The sequence below is a fragment of the Austrofundulus limnaeus genome, unplaced genomic scaffold (genome assembly GCF_001266775.1).
Source record: "Austrofundulus limnaeus strain Quisiro unplaced genomic scaffold, Austrofundulus_limnaeus-1.0 Scaffold5, whole genome shotgun sequence".
NCBI lineage: Eukaryota > Metazoa > Chordata > Actinopteri > Cyprinodontiformes > Rivulidae > Austrofundulus > Austrofundulus limnaeus.
In genome coordinates, this window is record NW_013952407.1 from 3,318,840 (window position 1) to 3,326,443 (window position 7,604).

The window sequence follows — 7,604 nt, forward strand, 5'->3', positions numbered from 1 at the left end:
ACACACACACACACACACACACACACACACACACACACACACACACTGCTCTCATACATACTGTGTGATTACAAGTGCTGGATAATCAGATAAAAATCAAAGATGGCTTCACTTTCAACTTAAACCAGCCTTTTTAAGAAAGGGAACAGCTTTGCATGAGGACTTGCTTTGTTTTCTTTGTGAGCAGTTTTCCTCACTTCCACATATTAGGGCGGTAAAAGAAAAAACTTTGAACACAGCAAAGTCATATTAAGACAGGCTGAGGAGAGTCTGTGTGGAGCCTCTCTTCRGTGCCATCATTAGTATCTTGTTGTAAGGGAGAATAAATAAGCTAACACTAAAGGAACAACTTTTTTAGAAATAAGTACAGAAAACTGAAAATGACACGACTGCAGTCCAAAGCTTCATGCTTGAAAGCACGCTACTAAGACTTGTTTCCTAAATTTATTCAATACACACCGATATGACTGTAAATGTACATTTATAAAACTGTGCTTACACAGGTCCTACAGAGCCACCTGAAAAAAAAACAACAAACAAGTAAAAAAAAACATTCATATTAATTTGCCAATGATATTTAGCTCACAAATCATTCTCTTAAATTTCTCATCATGTTTAGTGCTTTKAGTTAAAAGAGTTGAGCAAGAAATCTATCTTAAAACGTATACAAAATATAATTCACATGATCACATAGTATGAAACTGGTAATGCAAACGTTTGAGTTTTCATGTCAGAATACTAACACTATACAAGCAACACACACACATGTACAGTATGTAAGCGTTACACACAAAAAAGGGTTCAAAAAGAAAAAAATGTGAAAATACAAGATATTACAGCTGTAATCAGCAGCTTCTGCCAAAGTAACATTCTTCTCATGCAATAAAAGTCTGACCACTTTATTACAGCTCAAAGATTTTTTTTACAATGCTTATTTTTGACGTTCTTTTTCCACCATATTTTTATGAACTCACTGACCATGCCCTGCATTATTACACGTTTGATTCAAACTATATTTGATTCAAATACCGAAATAAAATCAGATTTTTTTGCACAGGCCGTTAAAATGTACTGTATCTGAAATATCACATCCTGTTCATGGCCATTTTGTCATGAATTATCTCCTGTCTGAGCTTTTTCTTTTTTATGTCAAAGGATTCAAAGTAAAATTACACCTCAAACAAAAAGTAACAGTTTTGAATATTATTTTATTTTGTGTTGCCTAAAAGAATCACCCATTGAAAAGTATTAAAAGCAGGTTTTGAAGAATAATTTTCAATTCTTGTGAAAATAAGTAAGTAAGTAAAGTTTTATTTATAAAGCGCCTTACACAGAAATATATTCACAAGGTGCTGTACAATCATTTACAGTATAAAAATGGTGGAAAGAATAAAATGAAACAGAAAAACATAATTACACATAAGCAACGAAAATTGAAACATCAAATCAAGAATTAATTTCTAAAATTAACTCAAACACAGGGTCAATGCAGGGCAAAATATACAATAATACACAAAAACATAATGAATGCGGGAGAGAAAAATATGGCGTAAGTTCAATTTAAAAATGTATGTAAAACCCATATAAAAATAAAAAAGAGAGAAAATGTTTTAACCCATTTCTACAATTATTTCTGTTCAAATTGCAAATGGATTGTAACACCTGATAAACAGGGTTTGCATAGCTGCCTCAAAGCAACTTGACCGCAGAGGGGGCTTCGGCATGCCTGTTATTCGGCCAGCACAGTCACCAAAACAGCCAATTCTGTCACCAAATGTAAAGTCCAACTACCCTACAAATCCCTCCCAATTATAAAAGGTCCTTGAGTTGCTGTTTTGCCCCCTCTCCAGCTCCTGCCTGATTACTGAGTGTGGGGCGAGCTGCACAGGCAATCAGCCACAAAGCACAGAGCACCAAGAGGACAGAGAAAAAGAGAGAGGGAGTAGAGAGAGAAAAAAAAAGTCAAATCCAAAACACTGCAAAAAATAAACCAAAGAGAGACTACTGGACCACAATTACATGCCATCCAGTCAGGTCTCTGCTCYAGCACTCAAGAGCTGCCGTGATTTCCAACAGAAAAGGTTATTAGTTTTTATTGGAGGAAATAGATGCTGGGTGGCTTTAAATGGCACCGTAATGCGAGGTGGGGGCTGGAGGTGGGGGCCGGGGAGAGGCCTCCTGACCCAGGTCTCCCAAGAGTCCCATTGCACTGCCAGAGAGAGACACACAGAAGCCTTCGCATGGCCTCTCGTCCCCCCACCCCCCACACACCCCCACCCAGTCGTCAAGCCGTGCAGGTCCTGCATGAACTCCAAACCTTAAACCTGCTCTTCGGCCTTAATTTCAACCAGAATAGACATTTTGTTTTTTTCTTTCTCAAATGAGGAAAAATATTTGACTTTCCAGCCCACAGCATTTAAAATAACTGACATCTTCCTTTTTTGTTTCAAAATGGCTGATTAATATTCATCCTATTTAAAATAGTACCTAAAGCATGCTTGTGCATTCGTACAATCTTTCAAGGATGTTTCCAGCCGAGGTGGCACACGTAAAAACATCATCAGCAGGCAAGCTGGCTGTGTGTTTGCTCGAACGCTCGGCCCCGTGTAATGACTGCCGGCAGATTTCTTGTCTCAGCCCGAGAGCCTGGGACACCAGGAGGAGAAGAAAAAGAAGCGTGCAGCCATGTTTGCCTTTGTGCAGAGCTGCCAGTGTGTGTACTCTACCGTGTGTGACATTATTTCAGAATGTGTAAGCTATGATCTGCCCGCATCTGATGAAGTGCTCTCTACAAGYGCTGGTGTTTGTTCAATGACGGGCACTAATCATACACGTATGCTTTTTATCAGCCGGAGAGAGTAAACTGAAGCAATTGAATGATTTYGCCATTATTTTATGCATATGAAGCAACATTTCMGTCACTTAGATCTGAAAAATCCAGTCTGTATAATTATGTGTATCAAAATATGTCAGCGTGTGTCATACCAGATAATATGTTGATGTTATCTTTTGCGAGCGCTTCCATGCATGTTTGTCTTCATTGCGCTTGCTGTCCATGCTCCCACCCTAATCTGTATTCAGCGCAGGTAGGCTAACACAGACCAGCAGCTCAGTAACTAATGGAGGGGTTGATGGGGGCCTGATGACGACCACAGGGCCATTTGTACACATACACACAGAGTGCACATATACAAACACAAACACTGTGGCTATTTCCAGCCGCAGCTGCAGCCAGCTAGTAGCCAGGCAAGTTAATTACATTGACCGTTTAATACCGGTGATCTTTTCTTTCTTTGGAGAAAGGGGATGCAGTTTGAACATTTTTTATCATCATTCTGATTATGTGAGTAACAATCATTTTTACATGCGGATTTTTCCACTAAAGCCGCTAATTTGTTTAATAGGTTACACTAAAAACTTTTCTAGCAAACCAATATATTTTTAAGTTGATTGTCAGAATGTGCAGAAAATTAGAAGATTAGCCTTGCAATATGTTCAACGTATTAAAGGGGCACACCTGAACTTGCACCGTGCGTTTGACAATGTGAGTAGAGTTTTTCTAAGGTTTCAAATTACATTTTGACTGCATAACTTTTAAAAATCATCTAACTAACTAAATGCATAATAGGAGAAACGATTCAAAAATGAAACAGCCCACTTATGACATTTTCTGTATCTGCACAATGTGGTTTTTGTCCTTGACTTGTCCCCTTTGAAGACACAAGGCAGCTATTATTCATGAGGTAAAGGTGAGAGATTCTGTCTAATTTTTTTGTACTAATGTATCTTTAAAAATAATTAAATAAAGTACAATAAAATAAACAATTTAGTTTTAAAGTTCATCTGAAACATCACACTGAGGGCAACAATGACCTCCTGCAGAACAAAGCACCTATAGGGTAACCTCAAAACCTGCTATTTTACTAGTGGGTTTTTTGTTGTTTCTCTTTAGCTTTTTCCTTTCCTTCTACACTTTCTCCCCTTCCTCTGTGGGGTTTGAGCCAAAGAGCTGACAGCTAGTGACCTAGGAGTCTCCAGGGTTCCCAGGGAGAAAGGTAATGGGCCCAACCCCGGAACGCACTCTCGCTCTCTGCGCACACAGGGCTGCCGGCAGCTTTGATCCAGTAGCCCCCACTTTGGTCTCCTGACGCCTGGTAAGGAAATTCATAGGAACAACTGGAAGAGGCCTGTGTTTATTCAGCCCCTTTAATGAGAAGGGAGACGGATTATCAGGGGCCTAAATCTCCACCCAAAAAACACAAGAAACGAAAACTGCTGCTCATTCCAGATGTTGCTCCACCACCAGTCACTTCGAAAGAATCCAACAGAGAAGGGGAGAGTGATGGTTTCATTATGCAAGACGGGGAAACTAGTGGTCAGCAGGAGAATTTCCTCGTGTTTTCTCTGTTCTTCTGTCTGGCCAGATGTGCGAGTTGGCAAATTGTTTCTGGGTGAATCCAGAAGAGAGCAGCCGCCCAGGCACATTARGGAGAGCTAAAAGCTCCTTGAATGAGTTTGTAGATTTTAGATGYATAGATCAACAAAACTCTACAGTAAGAGCTTTATTTCAATCAAATAATGCTATCTTAAATGTTTTTAAAAAGTGATTATCTGTGTTTGTCTTTTGATTGCCCCCCTCCCCCCCATTATTTGCAAACTCTTTTTGTAATCACTTCTTTTTGTAGTTGTCAGGCAAGTGACATGCAAGCAGGTACACAGTGCCTTGCTAAAGCCAWGTAAGGGTGATCCACCAAAACTCATGAATGAGTAAAGACATGGACATGAAGAAATGAAACAGWAAGTTTAACAAGAGTAATAAACACTTTTTCAAATCACTGTACTGTCTGGCTAAGAATTTTGAAAAATATAGGTTCTATAATGATAAATTCACTTCAGTGTCAGTCACTTTGTTTTACCTTCAAACACATGACCAGCAGGACCAGAGGTAAGAGAATTTGAGTGACTGAAGCAATAAGTAAGTGAACTTTATTTACATAGCACCTTTTGCAGACACGAACATCACAAAGTGCTTAACTGAAAAATTGTTTTCAAATGAWTTATAGGCTTTTACTTTGGAATATCTGGTTACCAAAGCAGGATGTGTCACCACAAGTTTGGCAAATTGATGGTGATAGTGTGTGGCTGCATAGAATTTAGAAATTATTTTCTCTTTTTCTGTATAGGCTCCATGATCATTCCCATTGCTTTAGTCACTCTAATTCTCTCACCTCTCAATCATACTCAGTTTGTTCATAAAATGCATAAAAAGTGCTGAAATTGGCCTAAATTGAAGTCTCACAAATTAAATGTGTTTCACAAATCACACTTGATTTTAAATATTCTATGATTAGTGTATACTAATCTAGTCCAGGTTTGATACACGGAGCAGATTAAAGAGGCTCAAGTTGAAAACAGCTGTAGCTCTGCCATTTAGCCATTTGTGAAAACTTCAGAGATTTTTTTCCTCATAAAATTTAATATTTTTTCTTGAAAATGTCTGACTTTACAATGTCAGGAAATATTCTTCTTCAGTATGGAAAATTTATGCCTTTAATCGTGGAAATTTTAGAGTTTTTTCTTGCAAATTTACCACTTTTGTACACAAGAGATTTTTTTCTCAAAAATTTCTGAATACAATCTCAGAAACCTTTTTTTTTTTTTTTTTCAAATTTTCCTTTTTTTGGAGCTTGGAGAGTTTTGTTTTTCTTTAAATTTTCTGAAATGAATCTAAAAATTTCCAAGTTTTTTTTTTTTTGGCAGAGATTTGCTCCTCTGTTTTTATTTCCTCTCATGTGAAAAGTGGCCCTATAAGCTGTCGTTTATATCTCTTCACATAAAAGGAACAGGAGTAAACTAATAATACATCAGCTTCTTGAGTATACTATGTAGTGTAAAAGATTCACAACTACATTTTGTAACTTCAAAATAAGGACAACAGTGGGAGTTTAGTCGAAGAAGACTTGGGCTGTGCAGCAGACTCTTAATCATTTTGCCTGAGAAGCAACAAGATCAATACGTATCTCTATTGTCAAATCATTTAGGAAAAGATTATAGGTCAGCCAGTTGTCAAAGATCTACACACACAGAGGTCAAAGGTCATTCTGTGTGGCACATTTACATGTCATTTCCAAACATCGGGTCTTTTCAGGGGTGTCATCTGTGTTTAAAAATAAATTAAAAACAGACAATGTTCTGCAGCCTTGGTACTAGTTTGTATAAATTTATAGTCAGCGTTTACACTGACTTACAGAAGCAGACCACGCTCATTTTTGTCCAGTGAACTTACACGGTTCAAACAGTTCAAGGTCATGACAAGCTGAAGGGGGTGCTGTGTATGATATTTTGAGCAAGAAAGCTTGTGAGAGGTCAAGTTCACATGAAAAGTGACAATTACTCAAAGTCACACATTCACAGACTGAATGTGAAGAGGAACAACAAGGCTGCAAATTTACATCAGCATTCAGTGTCATTTTTACTTATAAAAGGATTTCATTAAATGTACAGAGTAAAGAAGAAGTTTAGTTCTGTTCACCATGCTTTCTGCTCAATACAGAAGCATATTTATGATGTAATGTAAGACATTTAAAAACATTTTCTCTTTGACAAAATGTGTTTTTGAATTGTTTTCTTTTTTATGAGCTGTATTTTCCAAAAAATCTTGTTAACATTGAAAACTTTAACATTTTAAAATGATGTAACATTAAATATGTTTACTGTACCGATGATGTCCTTATATTTTAATTTTAGTAAGAAAAGCTTAATGAGAAAGTGATGATACGACTGGGCGTAGAAGTTGTTGTGTAGACATAATCTACAGCAACAATTTGTTTTCCAAACCATTTCTTATAGTTTAAACTCCTCGGGCTGATTTGTCCACTCAGTTAAAAACACCAAGATTGCATCTGAAAACTCAGTTTATAAAACACCAACTCCCATAAAAAAAATAAAATAAAATCTAAAGCAGAAAAAAACTCTGAAGGAAACACTTACCCAGAGCGAAGCAGGGAAAGAGTGTCTTCATGTTCCTGTAAAATAAAAGACCAGTACTTCAGAGTCCACAATCAACAGCACATGAAAAAGAGGTCTTAGACAACAATCACCCGTGGCTTTCACTGCTTCTACATCTTCATTATAATAACTTTTCACAGCATTTTGACAGAATCCTTCTGCCCTCAAGGCTGCAGAAAGCTTGCAGCAAAATCTTACAAAAATAAATAAATAAAATCCGAATAATTTGAGAAATCACAGGAAACCATTGTATTGCTATTTTGAACCTTTTTTTTCTTGCATTTTGTTATGAAGTTATTACAACCTGAGGGTGGAAGAAAAGACACTATTCACAAGGGTTATAATAAGTTGTAAAAAAAAAAAAACCTTTGTCAGACAAAATGCAAATGTAAATTTGAAAGAAAAAACATTTCATTTTTCATACAATGATCGCAATCTTACCATTCTGAACACTTGCACAGCAGTTACAGTCCAGCACACTGGTTTTTATTTATATATCTCACATCAACTCTGTTAGCAGAGCACAACATATTGTAATGCTTTCTAGTTGTGCGTGAAAATGTATGTCAAGATGAGCCTTTGATAAACTCAAGAAC

At 37.1% G+C, this 7,604-nt stretch overlaps 1 protein-coding gene across 1 annotated transcript in view; it reads right to left on the minus strand.

The window, feature by feature from the left end:
- The window catches only part of zfhx3b (zinc finger homeobox 3b), a gene marked incomplete at its 3' end in the record, with an annotated part of 205,084 nt that overhangs the window by 175,081 nt on the left and 22,399 nt on the right, over positions 1 to 7,604 (minus strand). Inside the window, 1 exon segment of the mRNA XM_014027330.1 lies at positions 6,991 to 7,025.